Source organism: Triturus cristatus, chromosome 4_1 (genome assembly GCF_964204655.1).
Source record: "Triturus cristatus chromosome 4_1, aTriCri1.1, whole genome shotgun sequence".
Lineage (NCBI taxonomy): Eukaryota > Metazoa > Chordata > Amphibia > Caudata > Salamandridae > Triturus > Triturus cristatus.
Window position 1 is genome coordinate 972,530,328 of NC_140585.1, and position 24,919 is coordinate 972,555,246.

The 24,919-nt window shown below is 44.0% G+C and overlaps 1 protein-coding gene across 1 annotated transcript in view; it reads left to right on the top strand.

Moving 5' to 3' along the window:
* Positions 1–24,919, top strand: part of BLTP3B (bridge-like lipid transfer protein family member 3B) — a 291,550-nt gene that overhangs the window by 25,224 nt on the left and 241,407 nt on the right. The gene's annotated exons all lie outside the window — the stretch shown is intronic.

Here is a 24,919-nt window from a genome sequence, read left to right on the forward strand (position 1 = left end):
ATTACTGGAGTAACAAAGCCTAACCTGCATAGTAGAGGGCCTAATAACCGATCAGATGTGATAATTTGGGAAGGGTATGCCCAGACGTGGGTCCCGTGCTCACTACGCCACTGGAATCAAGCTATCCTGGCTGATGACGGCTGATAGCCAGAAACTGGTCCTAGGATGCTTGATTCCGGTCCAAGGAAGACATGGCTTGGCAGTTCGGGCTGGACTGTTCCCATGAGGCACAGGGTCAAGACTGATTTGCATATGGCCATGTCTGAACTGGGGTGGCGTGGTGAGCAAAATAACGATGGATTAAACCCAGATCTGTGACTGGGGGTGAATGTTTTGCCATTGTGCAACATTTCGTCCATCATCTTGTGTGTTTTGTGATAATTTGAGGTCCTGAACTCAGGGATAGACTTTATAACTTGGCCTAAGATTCGCAAGCCCCATGAGTAGCTGAACCTGGCTTGACATGAAGTCTCCAGAACGCAACAGAGTTCTTGGGCCCCTTGATAGACACCTCAAAAGGAGGTAGCCTGGACTGTGCAGTGAGGGTCGCAGATCCTGTAGCATTTACTTGGCTAGATCCAAGATTCAGACTGGCTGTGTTGTCTGGGAGTGCAGTTAACCAGCAGTGCTCCAAGCAACGATGCGACTTCCTGGTGGGCCTTGGAATAGTTGGTGCATCTCAACACTGTGACAAGTACTGTATGATTCATTGAGAATTGGTAGACAGAATTGTCCTGCACAGAGAGGGAAGTGTTTAATTGGCCTCAAAGTGAAAGTGACACCTGGTTTGTGGCATGGCTTCCCAGTGAAGCACATGGAAAAGGTCAATGTTATCTTTTTGAGAGGCATTGCCTTCTCTTCTCGTATCCTTCCTGAGGGTGAATAATTGAAAGTACTACTTTGGGTCACCTGATAGGGAGGGTGTCCCGCTAATTTGCACAACAACCCTTATAGAAGAATCTGTAAAGATGCAGAAATATTTAGACTGGCATTCTGTACAGGGAGGATGTCCATGGCACATTTTGGATTTATAGCGCCCCAGTTCAGACATGGCCATATACAAATCAGTCTGACCCTGTGCCTCATGGGTCAGACTGATTTGCATATGGTCATGTCTGAACTGGGGTGGCAGAGTGGGCTAAAAAACGGTGATGGATCAAACCCAGATCTGTTGACTGGGTGTGAGTGTTTGATTGGTTCTGATGCTCTGTCCATCACCACCCCCTTTTGTACCGCTTTGTTCGCCATAAGTTGGCAGGGTATGCTCAGACGTGAGTCCCTTGCTCACTTTGCCACTGGATTCAAGCAAGCCTGGCTGAAGACGGCTGAAATGCCAGAAACCGGTCCTAGGAAGCTTGTATCCGGTCCAGGGAAGGCATGGCTTGGCAGTTCGGGCTGGATTGTTCCCATGAGGCACAGGGTCAGACTGATTTGCATATGGCCATGTCTGAACTGGGGTGGCAGAGTGGGCTAAAAAACGGTGATGGATCAAACCCAGATCTGTTGACTGGGTGTGAGTGTTTGATTGGTTCTGATGCTCTGTCCATCACCACCCCCTTTTGTACCGCTTTGTTCGCCATAAGTTGGCAGGGTATGCTCAGACGTGAGTCCCTTGCTCACTTTGCCACTGGATTCAAGCAAGCCTGGCTGAAGACGGCTGAAATGCCAGAAACCGGTCCTAGGAAGCTTGTATCCGGTCCAGGGAAGGCATGGCTTGGCAGTTCGGGCTGGACTGTTCCCATGAGGCACAGGGTCAGACTGATTTGCATATGGCTATGTCTGAACTGGGGTGGCAGAGTGGGCTAAAAAACGGTGATGGATCAAACCCAGATCTGTTGACTGGGTGTGAGTGTTTGATTGGTTCTGATGCTCCGACCATCACAACCCCCTTTTGTACCGCTTTGTTCGCCATAAGTTGGCAGGGTATGCTCAGACGTGAGTCCCTTGCTCACCTTGCCACTGGATTCAAGCAAGCCTGGCTGAAGACGGCTGAAATGCCAGAAACCGGTCCTAGGAAGCTTGTATCCGGTCCAGGGAAGGCATGGCTTGGCAGTTCGGGCTGGACTGTTCCCATGAGGCACAGGGTCAGACTGATTTGCATATGGCCATGTCTGAACTGGGGTGGCAGAGTGGGCTAAAAAACGGTGATGGATCAAACCCAGATCTGTTGACTGGGTGTGAGTGTTTGATTGGTTCTGATGCTCCGTCCATCACCACCCCCTTTTGTACCGCTTTGTTCGCCATAAGTTGGCAGGGTATGCTCAGACGTGAGTCCCTTGCTCACTTTGCCACTGGATTCAAACAAGCCTGGCTGAAGACGGCTGAAATGCCAGAACCCGGTCCTAGGAAGCTTGTATCCGGTCCAGGGAAGGCATGGCTTGGCAGTTCGGGCTGGACTGTTCCCATGAGGCACAGGGTCAGACTGATTTGCATATGGCCATGTCTGAACTGGGGTGGCAGAGTGGGCTAAAAAACGGTGATGGATCAAACCCAGATCTGTTGACTGGGTGTGAGTGTTTGATTGGTTCTGATGCTCCGTCCATCACCACCCCCTTTTGTACTGCTTTGTTAGCCATAAGTTGGCAGGGTATGCTCAGACGTGAGTCCCTTGCTCACTTTGCCACTGGATTCAAACAAGCCTGGCTGAAGACGGCTGAAATGCCATAACCCGGTCCTAGGAAGCTTGTATCCGGTCCAGGGAAGGCATGGCTTGGCAGTTCGGGCTGGACTGTTCCCATGAGGCACAGGGTCAGACTGATTTGCATATGGCCATGTCTGAACTGGGGTGGCAGAGTGGGCTAAAAAACGGTGATGGATCAAACCCAGATCTGTTGACTGGGTGTGAGTGTTTGATTGGTTCTGATGCTCCGTCCATCACCACCCCCTTTTGTACAGCACAAGATGCTGGCAAATGCACGTAAACATGAATCATTAGGCGCCTGTGTGCAGATCAGTGAGCACTGTCCATGCACGACCTGAAGAATATGCTCAGATTGGTCCTCTAAATGCCAGTGTTTCTCTTCTTTTGGGTGCACGGGTTAATTGAGGAAACACACCTATATCTAGCCGAGCAGAGCCTTTTCAGTGAGCTATTAATAATGGCAGAACAGTGGCCACATCTGCAGAAATGGAAAATACCACTTCCATTTGCTCAAATTCTAAAGTGTTATGTTTTGGTGAAGCAGAAGTTCTGATGCACTTTCCCCTAATGGCAGATAAGGAACAAAGAATGCGTTTGCCAGTATGTTGATAAGAACAAATGCACTGCTACAGATGTGATTATCTAAACAGAAATAATAAAATATACTGGACAAAATGCGGTCTATCATCAAGTAAGTAGTGCAGTGTCTGATAAACTCGCCCTGTTTCATATCTAGCTTCAACTGCAAATATTTATTTATTAATGTTATTCTTTTCTTAGACGTTTATTGACTTTTGCTGGCTTTCTTTGTTACCACAAAGTAAAAACAGTCAACAAACAGTTCATCCTTATACGGCTAAGAATGGCAGACTGACAGAAAATACTATGGTTATGAAAGAAATTAGATCAATCATAAAATGTCCATATTTAAGTGATGTATAATGGTCTATACATATGTGCCACAACAACCTGTGATGGTCTGAAATTAAGACAAATGTTAGCTCAAAGATGAGGGAGTGTTCTATGTGTGTATTCTGTTCATGCAGCCTTGCCTACTAATGGTGTTTTAGATCACATATGGGATAGAGGTAACTTCATTTCTATTTGTGACTAGGATCGATTTAAATTATCCCGTGCGTAAAGAACTTCCGTCAGTACATTTTTAGGACTTGCGCAATCCATTTTCATCCAATAGACCGACAAACTGGGCAATACAAAATGGACTTTAGTATTATCAACTACATCTAAGAAAATAGGAACATTTCGCCAACATCTTCTTTACGGCCCATTCTTGAGTGAAAGTAGGTAAAAGTAGTATGGTTAATCTGAACTTTAGTTGTAAAATTTAAGCAAATTGAGGTTCAAAGTTGTTCTTTTAAATTTCAAAATGGCTTGTATCAGACTACATTGCAGGGCTTTAGCAATCCTCTTGAAATATATGGCCCAGTAGAAGGTTTTTTTTTTTTGCCGAATCTGACCGACCTGGAATCATCAGCATGGTGCACTTTGGCCTTGAGAATGTAAAAATAATAAATTATGTGTGCAACCATACCGGATTTGTGCCGTCTGCTATTTCAAAGTCCGGAGGTGAACGGAATTGTGTTCAGAAAAGACGGGGACTGAATATATATGTGAATAAAGTTGTATTCTCGAGAACTGGATTGGTGTGGCCCATATTTCTTCAATTGGAAGATTTTCCTGTTTGATATCGAGATTATATATGTTCGAGGCATGTGGGCTGCTGAATTCATATCTGTGCATAGATCGCCGCCTAGTGTTGGGTCCGGATGTTTGCACGTTGTTGTCCTGGAAGAGTCTTCGAAGTATCCAGAGATAGGTGACTCCTCCCCTGGACTACAGTGCGCATGGGCATCCTCTCCATCCTCGGATTGTTTTTTTCCGCCATTGGGTTCGGATGTGCTTATCTTGACTCAAGTTAGGAAAATCTAGTTTCAGGCCAAAAGGCCTTTAGTTTTCGACGGTACTGTTTCCGATCGGTATCGACAGTTTACAGACTAGTTTCGCGATTTTAACAACTTTTCGGATCCATTCAATGCCACCATCGACCGAACTTCGACGATGGAATCGAGGACCCCATTCAAGCGGTGTCCTGTTTGCCACGCCAAATACCCCCATATCGACGTCCACCCGGTGTGTAACAAATGCCTCTCACCGGATCATGACGAATCGAAATGCATGGCCTGTGCCCGATTCCGATCCAAGAAGACTCTACGGAATCGACGAGCCGCGCGACTGGAAGCTCAGCAAGCGGCACCGGCCCCGGCCAACATTTTCAGCACCGAGGACGAAGATGTCGAAAGCGTGGAAAATACACCCTCCAGCCCCACTTCCGAACACGGTTCCCGATCGGAAGATGTCGAAGAAGAGCTTTTTCACAGGGAAGAAGCCGACGATGAGGTAGGAGACTACGATGAGGCCTTAGGGGCCGAAGAAGGTAGCTCCGGTGAGGAGCAAGGCCTACCCGTCCAAATGGAGGATATCCCAATGGGTCAGTCGACGGCTCCGGTCGAGGGATCGCCTTCGGGCCTTACCCAAGACCAATCCCGCAGTTCCTCGGCCCCGCCCTCTGGCCCAGCCACGGACATTCAGCAAGAGCCATTGTTACCTAAAAAGACTGGTTTCCCTACCACGAAACCGAAACCAATCATCGCACCGGTTCAACAGAAACCGAAAGTGAAACTGACACTGGTCGGCTCGAGGACCACCACACCTTCGACGCCAGGCAAACCCGTCGGCTCCGACCGCACCAAACGGGACTTCGGTGCCGAACTCGCTGCAGCCGATGTCGGCGCCGACCCAAAAAGGAAATCCATCGGTACCGTCAAAGCGCCGAGGCCCCCGGCACCGAAACAATCGGCACCAGCCATCAAGGTGAAAATGGCCACTGCATCGCTATCCACCTCGAAGGCAGCGACTAAGGTACATTCATCGACGCCGTCGTCGGCTCCTACCCCTCCTCGGCTCGATGACCCGGTGACTTCGAAGAAGTCCACGCCTGCCGATACGGAACCTATCGGCGCCCAAGAACCATCGGCGTTCCAGGTGCAACAAGTGGCAGCGTCCTTGAAACGCATCAGGGAAAAGGCAGCCCTCCAGACATCGTCGGGCTCCGAACCGAAACGGGCACAGAAGGCACCTTCGGCACCGGCCAACATCACCTTTGGTCTGCCGCCATCCACGGCGCCAAAAATGTTCGAAATCAGAACCCGCGTCACACAGACAAGGTCCCCATCTACTGAACACTCGACTACTGGGACATCGCCGTCCCACTTCGACGCCGACACCGGCAGGCTTATGCTCCAAAAGCGGAAGATCACTTCAGGGCACGCTTTGGACTCTTATAGGATCCCGCTAAAACAAAAAATGCCGGCGGAATCGGAACCAGTTCTTTATGAACGCATCCACACCTCTTACACAGATCCATCATTCTCTCCAACGCACTCCGACATGGATGCAGTGGAGGACTACATGGGTGACGACACCACCTACCCCGAAGACATGGACCCTGAGGGCCAGCAAAACCCTGATCAGGTCTGGGATGACCCCGTAGAGCCAGGTGCCGCCCTGGATACACAGGACACGCAACTTTATGGCGCAAAAACGTCCCCCACAGAGGACACTGCTGCATTCAACGCCCTCATTGAACGTGCCGCAGCCAATCATGGAGTGCAACTCCACTCAGACACTATCGAGGATGATTTCTTGGTGGACACTTTCGCATCCTCCGAGAGGACTGTAAAAACTCTGCCCATGTTAAAAGGTGTCCTAAAGCCAGCAAAGGACATTTTCAAAGAAACCACCAGGGCACGGGTCATAAACCCCAGGATCAAGAAAAAATACAAACCCGCACCTGGGGACCCCACCTACATTAGGAGCCAGTTGCCTCTAGACTCCATTGTAGTTGCCAATGCTCGCAAATGAGCACACTCGCAGACAACTGGTGATGCTCCTCCCCCGGACAAAGAGTCCAAGGTTCTAGAAACCTCCGGCAAACGGATTGCAGCCCAGGCAGCAAACATATGGCGCATCGCCATACACAGGCCCTCCTAGCTCGCTACGACCGTTCACACTATGACACATTAGAGACCCTACTCCAACACCTGCCACATGAGTACAAAGAGGCAGCAGAGCTCCTCATCAGGGAGGGACAACTGCTCACAAACGCATCCATCAAGTGTGCACTGGATGCCGCAGACACAGCTGCAAGGGCAATAAACACTAGCGTCATGCTACGACGACACGCCTGGTTACGAATCTCCGGATTCAAACCTGAGGTCCAAAATAACATCCTCAATCAGCCGGTCAACCCCGACTACTTATTTGGACCGGAGGTTGACACCACCTTAGAAAAGATAAAAAAAGACACGGACACTGCAAAGTCAATGAGGGCTCTGCAAACGCAGACTTTTCGTAGTGGCTCCTTTCGTCGCCCCGGAAATAGAGGTGCAGGTAGAGGACAGGGGGCACAACAAACTTACAATAAAGGGGGCACACAGGGTTCCTACGATAAAAACACCCGGGGTGGATATCGTGGCTCCAGCACCAAGGGCAGAGGACGTGGTTACGGCAATACCAGGTCCTCCCCCAAGAACAAACAGTGACGCCCTCTCCCTTCCCCCCGACCACATAACACCTGTCGGGGGGAGACTCCAGCGGTTCCTGTCCACGTGGAATTCCATCACCACAGACAGGTGGGTCAAAGATGTTATCCAACACGGTTACTGTCTCGAATTAACCTCCACTCCACCCACCATACCGCCAAGGCACCGTCCTATGTCCTCAGAGCACTTAGCGTTATTACAGCAGGAGGTGCTAAGTATGCTGCAAAAAGGCGCAATAGAGGTCGTGCCCGTACACCAGCAGGGAACGGGGGTGTACTCTCTGTACTTCTTAATACCAAAAAAGGACGGGTCACTCAGACCTATTCTAGACCTGAGACCCCTCAACCACTACATTCTCTCAGAGCATTTTCACATGCTCACCCTGCAGCAGGTTCTCCCACTCCTCAGACAGGGAGATTTCCTAGCCACGCTAGACCTCAAAAATACGTATTTCCACATACCCATACACCCGTCACACAGAAAATATCTCCGGTTCACCATTCAGGGTCAGCACTATCAATTCAAAGTCCTCCCCTTCGGAGTAACAACAGCACCCAGAGTTTTCACAAAGTGCCTAGCTACCATGGCTGCACATCTACGGAGGCAACACATTCACGTCTACCCTTACCTGGACGACTGGCTTGTTCAGGCAAAGTCAGCCCAGCAATGTGCCAACCACATATCCCGCACCATTCAGCTCCTTCACAGTCTGGGATTCTCACTAAATTACCCAAAATCACATCTCCAACCCGCACACGTACAACAGTACCTAGGTGCGACCATAGACACTCTGGCAGCCACAGCTCAGCCAAATTTAGTGAGGATCAACAGCATGCAAATGCTGATTTCCAAGTTCAAACCCCAACACTCCCTTCCTGCGCGAGTGTTCATGCAGTTGATAGGCATGATGGCCTCCTGCATTTTCATAGTCCCACACGCGAGACTACATATGCGCCCACTTCAGGAGTGCTTAGCAGGTCAGTGGAATCAGGCTCAAGGACAGTTGAAAGACCTAGTGTTGGTGAGCGGTCGGGCATACAACTCTCTGCATTGGTGGAATCCACAAAACCTTTGCAAGGGCCGACCGTTCCAAGAGCCTGTTCCACAAATAAGACTGACAGCGGACGCGTCTCTCCAGGGATGGGGAGCTCATGTACTCAATTACACAGTGCAGGGACTATGGACAACACAACAAAAGAAGATGCACATCAACCTTCTGGAACTGTTGGCAATCTTCCTAGCCATGAAGGCATTCAAAGTACATCTGTGCAACAAGGTACTGTTGATCCGGACGGACAACATGACTGCCATGTACTACATACAGAAGCAGGGAGGAACACACTCTCCACAGTTGTCTCATCTGGCTCAGAGCATGTGGAAGTGGGCCATTCAGAGGAACATATTCCTCATGGCGGAACACCTCCCAGGCAAGGACAACCAGATGGCGGATCTGCTCAGCAGACACAGCCACCAAATGCACGAATGGGAGTTACACCCATCAGTACTCCAACCGTACTTCCAGCAGTGGGGTCATCCAGAGATAGACCTATTCGCGACAAGCGAAAACGCAAAATGCCAAAGCTTTGCCGCCAGGTTCCCACATCCACAGTCGCAGGGCAATGCGATATGGATGAACTGGTCCGGCAGATTTGCGTACGCTTTTCCCCCAGCGCCATTGATACCGCTGGTGGCACGCAAACTGCGACAGCACTCCCTGACACTCATCCTGGTTGCTCCAACATGGGCACGCCAGCCATGGTACACAACCTTTCTGGAACTTTCCGTGGTGCCGCATCAAAGGCTGCGGATCAAACCCACGCTTTTGACGCAGAACCATGGAAAAATTCAACACCCAGATCCGCAACAGCTGAACATGGCAATCTGGCTCCTGAAATCCTAGAGTTTGGCTACCTAAACCTGCCACCTGACTGTATGGAGATCATTAAGGAGGCCAGGAGACCCACTACCAGGGCTTGCTATGCAGCTAAATGGAAGAGGTTTGTCATTTATTGCAACAACAATGACATTAACCCGCTAGACGCATCCATTCAAAATATAATCTGTTAACTCTTACACCTATACCGATGCAATCTGGAATACACCTCAATACGTATCCATTTGACCGCAATAGCAGCCTATCTCCAGAACAGGCAGCACCTCTCCTTATTCAGAGTGCCTGCCATCAAAGCTTTCTTGGAGGGACTTAAACGAGTAATTCCCCCAAGACACCCACCAGCACCGGTGTGGAACCTCAACTTGGTCCTCACCCGACTGATGGGTCCACCCTTCGAACCTCTCCACTCATGTGAGATTCAATTCCTCACCTGGAAAGTAGCTTTCCTAGTGGCAATCACTTCGTTAAGAAGAGTTAGTGAACTCCAGGCACTAACCATTCAAGAGCCATTCATACAGGTTCACGCAAACAGGGTCGTACTACGTACCAACCCCAAATTCATGCCCAATGTAATATCGCAGTTCCACATGAATCAAACTATTGAACTGCCTGTTTTCTTTCAAAATCCACAGAATGTAGCAGAGAGAATGCTCCATACACTAGATGTAAAGAGAGCCCTCATGTACTATATAGACAGAACTAAGGACTTTAGGAAGACACAACAACTTTTCGTTGCCTTTTCTCCACAGCACAAGGGCAATGCCATTTCCAAAGCAGGTATAGCCAGATGGATCGTTAAATGTATTCAAATTTGCTATCAAAAGGCTAAACGCACATTAACGATTCCCCCACGAGCCCACTCAACACGTAAGTTAGGGGCGTCCATGGCTTTCCTGGGAAACATTCCTTTACAGGAAATATGTAGAGCAGCCACATAGTCCACTATACATACATTTACCAAACACGAATGTGTAGATGTACACTCAAAACAGCAGGCAGCTGTAGGACAGGCTGTTCTCAAAACTCTTTTTCAGACCGCTGCAGCTGGCACTGGTAGTCGCCGCTAATCGGAGGTACTGCTATGTATTCTATGCACAGATATGAATTCAGCAGCCCACATGCCTCGAACTGAATATGCTACTTACCAGTATGCATCTGTTCTTGGCATGTAGGGCTGCTGACATTCATATCGCCCACCCTCCTCCCCGGCGCCTGTAGCAGCTGCAGCTCTCAGAATTACTGTATAGCATGGTCATCACTTTCTGTATCTACTCCATCACTGCCACAATGGCGAAAAACAATCTGAGGATGGAGAGGATGCCCATGCGCACTGTAGTCCAGGGGAGGAGTCACCTATCTCCGGATACTTCGAAGACTCTTCCAGGACAACAACGTGCAAACATCCGGACCCAACACTAGGCGGCGATCTATGCACAGATATGAATGTCAGCAGCCCTACATGCCAAGAACAGATGCATACTGGTAAGTAGCATATTCAATATTTTCACTGAAAAAACCATAGGTTTTAGGGAAAGTTATAGTTAGGTGAACATTGCACTCGTACAAAACCCGTGAAACTCCCCCGTTATAGTTAGTTCAGCTAACTATAACTCGCACCCCCGCAATGCACTGCTGATGACGTCACATATTACATCACTCATGAAATCATCACTGATGACATCACTGATGACATCATCCAGTGACTGTGTGTTTCTGTAAAGTTTAACTATGTTTAATATATATAGGAAAAGGCATATTGAAAAATGAGTGGGTGTACAAGTGTCTGAATGGATGATTTATTTAGTGGGTGCGTAACTGAGTCTATAAGTGAGTGATTAAACATATATTACTGAATGCATGGGTTGGTGAGTAAACTGTGTGAATGTATGTATCCATCTGTCTGTTGGTGTGTAAGCGGCTGCATGGGTTTGTGAATAGCTACATGAGTGTCTATATGAGTTATTGATTGGTTGTCTGAGTATCTGTATGGGTAGCTGAGTGTTTGTGTGGGTGGGGTGTGTGTGACTCTGTGCATAGATGTGTGAGTGGGTGATTCACTGCGTGCATGGTTTCAAGAGTGCATCTGTGATGGACTGCATGGGTGGGTGAGTGTGTGTATGGGTGTGTTAGTGAGTGAATGTATATCTCAGTGGTACATGTGCGAGTAACTACATATTTAAATGGCAGTATATATGCGTGTTAGAGTATTTAAATGGCTATAAGTGAGAGTGTGTGATTGTGAGAGTGGCTGTATGGATGAGTGTGTGTTTGTATCAGTGATTGCATAAGAGCGTAAGAATTTTCTAGTATTTGTATGAGTAAGTGAGCAGGTGTGTGTATAACTATATAGGTGAGTAAATGGGTGTGTGATTATTTATTTGCATAGCTGACTAGATGTGTGCGTACCTCTCTGGATGAGTGGCGGTGTGTGAGTGTCTATATAGGTGTATGAGTGCATATGATAGTCCTTTACTGAGTGACCATAAGTATGAGTGACTGTACGGATGAGTGAGTGGATGTGTGTGTAAACCTAAGAATCAGCGAGTGGGTATGTAGTTATTGGTGTTAGAGTGTCAATGGTTTTGAGAATGGCCGTCTGTAAATTAGAGTGGGTGTATCAAAGGTTATATTAGGGTGTGAGAAGATGCATCAATTTATCACATGGATGATGTCGTCAGTGATGTCATCAGTGATGTCATTTGAGATGTCATCAGTGATGTCATCAGTGATGTCACTGACCATGTCATGAGTGATGTAATATGTGACGTCATCAGCAGTGCATTGCGGGGGCGCGAGTTATAGTTAGCTGAACTAACTATAACGGGGGAATTTCACGGGTTTTGTACAAGTATAAAGTCCCTGAAACCTATGTTTTGTACCAGTGAAATGTCCAACTAACTATAACTTTCCCTAAAACCTATGGTTTTGTCAGTGAATTTCTAAGGTTTTTTAAATGCTAATTTCTAACTAAACGTACCTGAAACCTATGTTTTTTTCAGTGAATTTCAAAGGTTTTTTAAATGCTAGTTTCTAACTATGCCTACAGAGGTAGGACATGTGAAGAAAGTAGAAAAAAGCACAGAGAGAAGCAAATGAAATGCCGAAAGAAGCAACAGAAGTCCACAAAGACGAAGAAAAGTGCAGGAAGAAGGAAGACTTGCAAAAAGAACCGACAGAGGAGCAGAAAGAGGCCTTGTTGCAAAATCATCCTGTACCCACAACTTTTTCAGATGGCTACTGGTGGTAACTGACTCACCAGGCCTCGAGCCAGTGCTATGCTAAAAGACACTTAGAATACAGTGAAAACACCTACATACACTAGGGAACACTATGCGTTGGGGTACCCCTGTGATTAGCATGACCTCCTCTGTAAGTCCCTAGTACATAATAGGGCAGGGGGATTAAAACTACCTCTTAAAACGCACCACGGGGTGCGTTTGCACAGTGGTGAAGGGAGGGGGAACCTGAGGTGATGTGTGTGTAAACACGCCCTGTGGCCGTTTTAAGTTGGGAGATTAAGTCCCCTTGAATCCTGAGGGTCCCTGGGGGCCAACTAACCCACCAGGTACGTCCAGTAAGCGCCACAGAGTTGCGTTGCACAGAGGTGTAAAAAGGGGCATGGCCTGGACCACCTCTCTGCAACACAGCACAGTGGCGCTTACTGAAGGTACGTGGTGACTTCAGGCCACGCACCCTCCCTGCACCACTGCACAAACTCACCCCCTGGTGCGTTGTAAATTGGGGGGCCACGTGGCCCCCCCCCACTTAATGCAAAGCCCCGGGGGGTGGTGGTCCCCGGGGCTCGGGGTCCGTAACGGACCCCCTATTTTGAATAATTAGTGCCCCGGGGAGGTGGCGGTCCCCGGGGCGTGTACAGGTTAATTTTTTTTTTTTTTAAAAGCCCCTGGGGGTGGCGGTCCCTGGGGCTGCGGGGGGCCGCGTGCCCCCCGCTTACAATTAATGAAAGCCCCTGGGGGTGGCGGTCCCCGGGGCTTGGGGGGCCTTAGAGGCCCCCCCACACTTTTATAAGTTTGCCCCGGGGGTGGCGGTCCCCGGGGCTGCGCGCCCCCCCACGCCGATTTCATCAAGCCCCAAGGAGGTGTTGGTCCCGTGGGGAAGTGTGGGGGGGATTGGGCCCCCTCCACACTCCACACGGGACCTGGCCCACTCGGGGGCTTTATTAACACAAAGCGCGGGAGCCCGCGCTTCTTATTTTTCTTATCGGCCGGATCCGCGGATCCTCTGTGCATGCCGCGTTTAAAAAAAAAAAATGCTTCTTTTTGTCCTGGGGGTCCTTCTGGGACCACCTGAGCAGGCCTAGGGGGTCAGGGTGTTTCTACCCTGCCCCCTTTTCCTCTTTTGCGCATTTGTTTTTCTGTTTTCTTGTGCCTCGATTCTACCGAGGCACAAGATGGCTGCCAACACTTCCTGGTTTGGAGTGTTGACAGCCAATTAGCATGAAGCTCGTGATCGGGAGGGTGCGCGGATCCTCCGCGGCCATAGATATCACTATCTTTATTTCTTAATTTCTTAAAAAATACTGAACGGATTTACACCATTTTTTTTAAAAGGTCGCTTTCTGAGCCAAGCAGTACCTTTTTGCCAAATTTAATGTAATTCCGTTCAGCAGTTTTTGCTATAACCGTGCCTAAACTTTCCTATTGGAAATTGATTTTTTGAACTCTATTTTTTGATTCTTTTCAGGAATTACTGAACGGATTTACACCATTTAAAAAAAGGTCGCTTTCTGAGCCAACGGCTACCTTTTTGCAAAATTTGGTGTAATTTCGTTCAGCAGTTCGGGCTGTAGCCTGTTCCAAAATTACCTATGGGAAATAACATGGAGAAAATGCGTTTTGGGACCCCCCTTTTATCTCGGCCCTCGCTTGATGAATCACCCCGAAACTTTCAGGATAGGAGCTGACCGGAGCGCCCCACCAGTTTTGAAAATTTTGCGAAGATTCGTCATCCGACGCCACAGTTATTGGGAAAAGAATGTTATGATTTTCCTATGGTAACTAGGTCCTACCTAACGATAACTACCTACTATATATAATATTTTTTAAGTGTTAAGACTAATGGATGCTGGATTGTGTCAATACTGTGACAAGCCCATTTTTACCAGTGCTAGATTTATATGGCGAAACCAAGGCAAACTCTGCGCATCGCGCATCTGAAGAACCCCATTAGGTATGTTTTTATAGGGACCTAGAGCTTCATTAGAAGAAATCTTAGCCCAAAATAATCACGGTATAAGTACACTATAGGATCTATATTATAGTGCACCACCTCCGGAAAGTGAGAAGTAATGGCAGTGCTCATTTTGATTGACTGATTCTCGGCTTTTGCCAGGTTTTTCGAATTAGCATACCCCCATATATGTAATCTGTAAAAGAGCATCTGATGGTGCCTGGACCCGATACACCTAAAGAGCAGGTGAAACTGCTTTAATGCTTGATCTTCTGGCAAAGCTTAATGCAGCATTGACTGTGCATCATAGTTAAAGTACTCTTCTCGAACTGATCTGTTTGGACCATGATGCAATAGCTACTAAATGATCGTCAAGTAATTACATTATTTTACCCCGTCCCCATTTTGTCCTCCAAGTAGAGATTACCTCAACAATATTTATGGTAATAAAAGGCCATAAATGTAGTCTTTGCTGCATTAATTATAATGCTCCGTTCCTGGCAGAGTTCAGAAAACTCATAAGAAATTGGAATCCCATTGGAGTCTTGGAAATCAGGCGCGTGTTTTCCACGAATAATAAAGTACCGTTTTTCCCCCCCAGCCAATGGTGGGGAATTACAAAAAAAATCAGTTAGATATTCTGTTACACATAAATCAGTCCATTATTGCAAGTTAGTGTCCACTTACTAAATTATCTGACTGTAGAATATACCTTGAACATTCCATTGCATGTTGTGGTAGATGTTGAAGGAGCTCTGAAGGTTTGTGCCTAGTCTTGGCTATGGAGGATATTAAATGAGAGAAGGGTACATCCTGTCAAGATCTGTGGTCTTTTAGAGTGTCAAGTTGCCCATAATCATTTGTGATTGAAATGGGTGAGAGATTAGAAGGCAAAGAGGTCTTTAAAGAATACTATACCATGTACACAATAGCCTTTCAAGACCTGCTAATTATGCTCCCCAAGGAGTACTTATTACCTAGTGTCCTCCGGTTGTTCATATAATTATGAATAGGTGGAGCAGTTCTGATAAAGCTGCTTTATTTCATCTAAAAGAGTTCAAAATAATTGTTGGCATGACTAAGTGTGTTATTTTATTGGTGGGGTGAGAATATGGCTATAATTAGTAAACAATTATTGAATAATAGGCAGAGAGAGAACGGTGTCTTGCATTATGTGATGTTTAATAGTAGTCCTTGAATTTCTGTACTATATGTTCAAACCATACCTTAAGTAAGTTATCTTACTGTCTCTGGAGCTCTATATTGATGCAAAGAGACATTCTCATCATGGGAGTCAAAGAACTTGCTGAAGTTTCTTTTTTCTCACAAAATAGCTTTTATGAGTAGTACTGTGTTTTTTTTTTTTTGGGGTACAGAGTCGTGGCCTAGAGTAAAGAGGAGCCATCTCAAACTATTCACCGATCTCCTAGTAGGCAAATTAAAAAAAAATAACAATAATAAGGCTATTTTCCCAAAGTCCAAAATTAAATGTTTTATTTTTTTGATTTAAGTGTTAAAAATGTGATTTCAGATTTCAAATATTCTTGTTTTATATCGATTTTATAAACAGCTAAATGAAAACGTTTCAAACGCCTGGAATTTCCTTTGACTTACTGAAAAGCCACCATCTTGTGGGCATACCTTGAATATTTATATTGAAATACTTTTGGAGCGAGTCATTGAGAACTTTAGGACAAATTGATAAATTAACAATATAAGGATATAAAATATCTTGGGAGAGATCTTTCGCCTGTGAGTTAGCATCAGTGGGAGAACATGGAATCAAATGAAGATTCCACTCTATTGCTTTTGTATTCACTGTTTTCTGCTCGATCTCTTTTGAAATCTGGTATTCTCTTTAGGGGATGTTTACATACGCTCTTCAAATGCATTTGTCTCCTGGGCTCCATTCTGGCTATTACATGAAGTACAAATTCTACCCATATGCTCCGGTAGCCTCTTCACCAAAGGATGCCTCTCAAATGATCCAGCATCAAGTGCAGTTTCTCCTTTTAAGTCTCTTGCGCCATACCATCCAGTTATTCAGCTACAGACTTCTGTTCCACATTTGGCCTTGTTGAATATACTTAAGACCTTTGTGAATTGTGATGGTATTAGTGGTTTTCAAGGTGCTAGTTGCTAAGTATACCACACACAATAGACCACTCTCCTCCACACCTATGGGTTAATTTACCAAATCTCTAAAAAGGTCTGATCCCTTCTTTCCTCCTTTGCTACAGCTAACGCCTGATTTAGAGTTGAAGAACGATTAAGAGGAGGCTGCGGTAGAGAATCACCTTTCACTTTTCAATGACATTTCTGCTTCTTAAGATTGGTGAGCGATCCACTTCATATCGGTGAGGAAAGGTCTGCATTCTTCCATCCCTTAACAGGAAGGTGTACTTAAAGCAGCCTTTAGGACATGTCAAAGCCTAACTTGCCTCTTTTTGTTTAAAAATAGCAAGTTTGTCTTTCATAGTGTCCCAAATAATTATTGATGGTGTTTGTTGCTGTCAGTAGCCTGAAATTTCCTACTACTTTGGCTACTATATAGATAATCATTGGCGAGGCCAGGAGCCCTGGTTTTACTATTAGATTGTATGATAACACAGACATGATGACTTTGCATTTTCATGTGCTAGCACAATAAACCAAAACGTTTTGGATTTTCCAATGCTTGATGATAGTGATTGTGGTGGTGGTATTGGTTGTGCTGGTTGCTATACCAGTAATGGTATTGATGGTGGTGTTGGTATTGTGGTGGTAGTATTGATGGCATTGGTGATGATATGGGTGGTGGCATAAATATTGGTGGTAGTGGTATTGATATTTGTGGTGGAGGTATTGGTGGTGGAATGGGACAACAAAGGAACCTTCAATGTAGTCCAGTCTCATCGTATTCAGAACATGTGCCCTTTTATTAACCAGTACATCTTTTAGACATTAAGAAGGCCTGACTCCAAGATGACAGTCCAATGTGATAAACAAAAATATTGTTTTCCATATCCATTGCATGCTTGAGCCAAAGAACTGAAAGGGAAATGGTTGAGTGTACTTGTGCTATGAAAAATAACCATGTCAGCATTGAATTGCATTGCAAATGATTGATGGAAGACGTAATGATGCCTCAAATAGGCAATACCAAGATGGTGAAAGCAAAACTTTCCCTCAGGGCTGATCTAAGAGTGACTGGCAATGTCTCAAGCCACTGGGTGAAAGAGCCTGATCCAAAAAACCTAATGTTTGAAGGGATGTGACTCACAAATCATTTTATGTATATTGTAAACAATAGTACATACATACAGCTATGTCTGAAAAGTAGGCAATATTTTCTTTTTTTAACTAATATTTTTATTTTATTTTCGAAAAATAAAACAAACTCCAAACAAAGCATGAATACATGATGCACCATTGATGACAAAGCACCGTGACGTATATGGCAATTGTATAAATAAAATGTCCATGTCAATTGGATCCATGGAGGGGTCTGAGCCACCTGGTCGTATAGGAATAAAGGGTCATGGTTACACTGTTCATGGGTACAAATAATGGGAACTAACATTACATCAATCAAGGCTCTTTTCCCACTTCTCCAAACCGCAATCCCCCTTCCTCCGCCTCCCCCATCACTTCTAGGCCATAGTACTTGATCCATGGTGCCCATATCTTCCGGAATTTCCAAGGACAGCCCCTGGCCTTGGATGTCACCTGTTCCGCAACCATGTAAAGATCAATACATGCCCTTCCCTCTTTCAGTGTTGGTATTTGGGAGGCCCCCCAATATTTCGCTATATACTGTTTGGCCACCACTAGCCCCAGATTGGCCAGTACAAGTTTACGTCGCGGAATATCCACGTCTGACGGGATTCCCAAAAGGAGAAACCGAGGTTCCAGGTCTATGTGGACTTCCAGTATGGCATTTAGCTCTCGCACAATCCTCCCCCAATAATTCTGGGTCTCAATATATTCCCAAAGGGTGTGTATGAATGTGCCACTTTCTGTACGGCATCTAAGACAATTCGGGCTTTCGGCTCTCCCTATTGTATGCAGTTTTGCTTTAGCAAAATAGACTCGGTGTAGAATTTTATATTGGATAAGACGCAGCCGAAATTTAATTGCCACTTTAGGTGGGTGCATAAGAGCGGCCTCCCAATCTATGTCCTCCAGCACACCAGTGTTTTTTTCCCAGCTCGCTCGGAGTGGACCCAATTTATCAGGCATATTATTAAGTAGGGTTTTATAGGTGAATGAAATAGCTTTATTTGGGATCTCCTCCTGGAAAAGTCGGCCTTCTAATGGGGCATACTCCGGTAGTGTTGCCTCATCCAACCTCTCCGCAGCCCATGCATGTTTCAGGCGGAGATATAAAAGTAGGCAATATTAATTGACTCCAGTTGAGGCAGTGAAATAGTCAAATGAAGCTCTTTCCAAAAACATTTGTTGGCATGTAAAACATTCATGCAGTTTGAGCATTTGGACTCACACCTGACTTGAATGGGTTGTGCAATATGAGATGGTTGCCGCCCTGTTCATAATGTGCTAGGCTCTGAATGTTGACCTATCTGCATCCTAACTGAATGCACAATTAAATTTGTGTCATGAATAGACCACTTCCCAATAGTCGAATGAATGTATTCGGTGAAACATCGGGATGAAAATTTACACAAAGTGCACCACACCCGGTGCTTCATGTTTGGCCTTGAGGAACAATCCATTCAAACTAGTTTAGACTTGAACTGCAATCTGATTGTGTTTGCAAAGGTCCTTCCACTGTGGCAGCAAACTATCACTTTAAGCTATTGGATTTCCCTATCCAGCACAGTGAAAATGTAATGGTTATTAAAATCAATGAGTCGAATATTTTGTGCAACTACTCTCTTAACTGCAACTCCCAAGAGCAATCCCAACAAAACAATAACTGAAGCTACATAATGTAACAAGGCCAAGCTTTTCCTCGCCTCATTTGATTATTGGGAAAGACAAAGAAACCACGCTTGAATTTGAATCCAGCTCAAACTTTAATCTTGACTTTAGTACTGATGTTGCATGGGAGATGTCAGGCTCCATAGAAAGAGTTTTTAAAAAAATGAGCAGTGAGTAAGATGAGCCCTAAAAAGTACTGGAGGCAACAAATATAATTTGTGAATGGCTTATAATGACAAGACATTACAATTGGATAATGATAGTAATCAGATGAACAGTTAGCAGTATAAAGCAAGCCTCCATATACCACCCAAATTAAAGCTATTTTAGGAATCTACTGCCATGAGAATACCACAGGCCATTCAGCTATCAAAATGCAGATTTAATCTGCCCAAATTGAATGTGATTACGAAAGGCCTAAAATAGAAAGATCTAAAAGTGGTTGCATTTGACTATCTACTGCCTTCAGAACATCCTCAGGGATGCAATTGACCTCATGGATCTAATATGCTATTGTGCCTCGAGTCGACTCTGCCCTGAATCTTGAGTTATCAATGGCCATTTCCTCTAGAGCGGAATAGATCCGATGATGGTAACTGCCTCTTCAGGCTTCTTTTTTTGTGTTTAAGAATTTTATTGAGTTTTCAAGAGAAATAAACACAAAAATACCAGAAGAATACAATCAAACACAAAATGAACATCTTATTCACAAATTATAAAAAAAACAAAAAAACAATATCAAAATACCATAAATGATCGAATAGTAAAGGAAAAAAGAAAAGAAAAAGAACTAAAGAAAAAGGAAAAAAGGATAGAAATCAAGGAAATAAAAATACAAAATTAAGGCATAGGAGCATGTGAGGAAAGATAGGATGTGAAAGGCAACCAGAGAAGATCAGATTTAATTTTTTGAGAAAGAACAGAAGAAGAAACATTGGCAATCCGATGTTCATCGCAAATAAAATTCCACCACATTAATGTAGATGTTTTCGAATTGTCTTTTCAAGAAGATAGAATGACTTTGAACGCCAATGCAATAAAAAGATCAAACAGTAAAGAAATAGAAGTGGAGTTATCCAAATCAGGTGATGAAGAACCTAAAAAAACATTATGAAATGATAAAATCAAATTACAATTAAAAAGACGCATGCAAGTTGACCAAATAGCCTCCCAAAAAGTCAAAACATTAGAACAATCATAAAGTAGATGTCTCAAAGTGCCAGTATGCTTAGAGCAGGACCAACATAGTGGAGATGTGGAAGGGGAGAACTTGGATATGCAAACAGGGGTAATAACAGCTCTATTGTAGATAAAATACAAAGATTGAGTTATACGTGCAGCAGCAGAAATTTTAAATAACTTAGACCATAATTTATCCCAGACAGAGATAGAAAATGAAAGGGATAAATCTATTTCCCAAGCAAGTTCAGTAGGAGATTTAGGTCTCTCGGATATATGCAACAACAATAGTTTATAAACAAGAGCGGCTTTAGGTTTATACACAGGAAATAGACTGTACAAAGGTGTCGGGGGAGTAAGGGATGGTAGGGTAGCAGGAAGGTCAAAAAGAGCTAACTGAGACTGTAACGCAGCTGAAATTATAAGGTATTCATTTAAAGAAGTTACAGGTAAATGAAAACGCGTTTGCAAATCAAGGAAGGGAGTGACAGAGTGTTGGAGAATTAATTGATGTACAAAAATAATACCCTTCTCCTTCCAATGTTTATAATAGAATGACTTGCCCTTATATTTGAGAAATTTATTATACCAAATAGTAGAGGATAAAAAACATTGAAACAGAGTTAGCTCCTTAGTGAATGTATTATACAGTAGAGTTTGGGAATATTTTAAAATAGGGCTATTAGAGATGAAGGTACAATTAGACATATAAATCCTTTAAAAAGGAACGTTCAAAAACAATCCATCTAGGTATAGGAGTGTTAGTAAAATCAAAAGATAAAGCAAAGGATTGTTTAATTAGAAAGGCTGAGTGGTATGCTTTAAAATCGGGAAAACGTACTCCACCTTCAGACTTAGGCAGTTTAAGTTTTGTAAGAGCAATACGTGGGTGCTTTTTGTTCCATAAAAATTTCACACAAATGGAATTAACATGTGAAAAATAGGTAATGGAAATGCGAATAGGCAACAAAGACAATGTATAGAGGACATGGGGTACAATCATCATTTTGATAGTATCTAACCTACCCCACCAGGAAAGATAAAGTGGGGTCCAAGTGAGAAGCAGAGATTGAAGTTTAGTAATGAATGCATCAAACGTATAACGAATTGTGGTGGGGAGAGAAGCAGAGAACCAAATACCGAGGTATTTAATTTTTGTGGGGCACCATGCAAAATTAGTATCATTAAACATATATTGATAGCATAACGAGTTCAGGGGTAAAACTTCTGTCTTAGAGAGGTTTAACTTATAACCAGAAATGCTGGAGTATAACTGAACCTCATCCAAGAAAGGGGTAAGGGAAGTAAGAGGATTAGACATATATACCAAAATATCATCGGCATATGCTGATAATTTAGTTTCTAAAGAATTGTGGGTAAAGCCAGATATATGAGCGTTAACACGAATACGCTCAAGGAAGGGTTCAAGGCAAAGTACAAATAACAAAGGGGAAAGAGGACAACCCTGACGTGTACCTCGAGACAGAGAATTTTTTTTTGAAAAGTGATTATTTACAAAAATACTGGCCCGAGGACAGGAATATAATAATTTAATATAGGAAATAAAAGCAAACCATTGGAGGGTTCTAAACATATATTGCCAATTAATACGGTCAAAAGCCTTTTCGGCATCTAGAGATAGTGCTGCAAGAGGAGATTTTAAATTTTTTGCATGAGAGATAATATTTGCAAACATTCGAGCATTATCTGCCGCTAACTTACCCTTAACAAATCCGACCTGATCAGTCTTAACCAGTAATGGAAGAAGACCCTCAAGACGAATAGCAAGAATCTTCGCAAATATCTTACAGTCATAGTTAATTAATGAAATAGGACGATAATTTTTACACAGGGAATGATCTTTGTCAGGTTTAGGAATAAGAATTATTAAAGCATCCATAAAAGAACCAGAGGCCTTAGCATCAACCTTTTCAGGCTTCTGAAGGAAATCAAGAATAGATCACAGAATTAAGACCGAGAAAACCTGTTAAAGTGTAAAGATCTAAAAGTATAGAAAGAAAACTCAAGAGGTTGTTTTGGTCCATTCACATATCTTCTACTGAAAAACACCTTTTTAAATTGAAATCTCTTTAACATCTCATGCCCTTTTAAAAAAGATTAACAAGAGAAACATTGTGAGCTTGGCAGATAGCCGTTTAATAAACAAACTTGAATTAAGGAGCCAGTGATTAAAGCCTGGAATGCTGATATTCACATTAATGAATGTCAGATGTAGGGGATGAGAAAGAGGATAATACTCCTCATAAGTTGACATATGCCCTTGTCCAAAGGCACTCAGGATAGAAAGAAATGCCACATGGTTATTTGAGAATAGTAGATGGCATTTTAAGACTGGCCTTGTCAATGAGATCAAATAGAAAATTAGCTAGAAGAACATGGAATGCATTTTCAGAATCCTAATATTTTCAGTCACCAGTGAACACATGAAAACTAGTTGAACCAGTAGGCATTCTTGGCTCTTTGAGTGCAAGGTTCCCCAGTGAGCTTAGAACTTATATGCAAAGGTGTGTACTGTCTGCGCTCCTGCTGCCCTTGCAGGGGAAGGTAACCTTCTATAACTAGAGTGTGCAGGATCCACAATGAGTCCTACACAGTACTCTGAATTGCAGAGAGTCAACATGAAATGTCTATTATGCACTTGAGCCGAGATGAATACCAGGCCTCAGGGTAAAAGTCACCAGGAGAGCACAGCAGCAGTGGGGGTGAAGCATTCCCTGAAGAATTATTGAAAGATGAGGTAGGGTAAGTCCATCTGTTTTTCTGGTGAATCTCAGGAAAACTGTGGCCTGCCACCACCTTGATCACGATCGAAGTAGTAGTTACAGACATTCTGATCTCTGCAACTGACAAGTTATGTTGTCAGTAGATGCAAAATCATGCCTTTTATAAATACCCTCCTTAATGAGGATTGGGTGTGGTCCAGGGATGCAAAGGGGTTTCCATGTTGTACATCTCCTGCAGAAAGAGATCGCTAAAAAGAAAGCTTCTCATAGAATCTTCGTGAATCTCGGGGGATTGGTTTGTGCACGGAGTCCATCCTCATAAGACAGACTTCCTGCACTCTAAGATGAATGTGGCACTAGCATTGCTAAAAAAAAAGACAGGTCTCTAGGTCCAACCTCTTACAGAAATAATATTAAGGTCTCTTCGGAATGATGAGTCACCTTTTTGTACAGCATTGAATAGTCTAACCTGTGACCTGTAGAATAAAGGAATTGGTACTGGCCGTAATTTACATAAAATCAAATCAAAGGAGTAAGATAACAACGTAGGTTTCTACCTCTGAGATCGAGGTTGACTTTGTCTTGACTGCCAGTATTGAAAGGACTGGGCTACATGGTCAATTTAAGCCCATTACTGTTACTTTTAGGTTCATGTAGCTCATGAAAATCAAAGAGGGGTTCCACCCTAGGTCACAGGAAGTTGGAGCTCTTGAGAGTGAAGGGAGCACCAGAGAAGTTTGTGGCTGATGTGAAAGGCTGCAAATCAATTTTTTAGGTGCCCACATAAATCTCATCTCTGCCTTCTCACTAGTTGCACATGGAGAACGGACTAGTTCTCTTAATCATAACTCTTTCTTAATTAAGAAAGGAGGGGGCTAAAACAGATTTTTTTAAATATCCAGGCGATGTAAGTAGTGCTTGGGTGGAAATTAGAGCCCTCCCCTTAAGAAATTTCTCTAGGTTGGACGTGGTATGTAATTGTTTTTTTATAGCACTTATTTGCTGGCGACTTAGTATCTTAGTGCATTGGTGCAGAGATTGAAATATGATTGAGATTTCCCAGGTACATGGTCCAGTGGGGAATTGCCTGTGGACATGTCCTTGCAAATTCAAAAGAAGCTTCATTCGACAACGCACGTCATAAAAGCATTGAGCATGAAACACTGTTAAAACAATAAAAGAAGAATTACAAATATTTATAAAAATCTGTGCAAATAGGCATAAAGGAAATCAATTCTTCCCAATACATTATAATGCAACAATATCATGCTATGAGGAGCATGAGCAATTATATTATCATTTGAAAGGTAAAACGTAAACTTAATACCACACGTCAATATTAAAAAGTAATTGCACATTCACAGGTAACAAGATTCCAAGTTAATTTTTTTGCAGTCAATAATTGGGACCTTATAGGCCACATCCATCTTAAAAACTTTGCCACTGGGATTGCATAGCAGAGTGATGAATTGTTATACAAAATTCTCAGAGCAACACTACATGATCTCGTGCCCATGTTCCTGCATGTCTGCGCCAACCAAACTTTTTGGGGGCCAGAATAGGCGGGGCTGACTAACAATGCTTGCAAATAAGTTTCTTCTAAATCAGTGCAAATAGGGCATTTGTTGTCACCTAATGTAGACCATTTGGCATTGAAGGACATTAGTTGTAAATAGCCCATTCTAAATTGAAAGTACGATTTATGATCAAGGGGCTTTTAGATTGC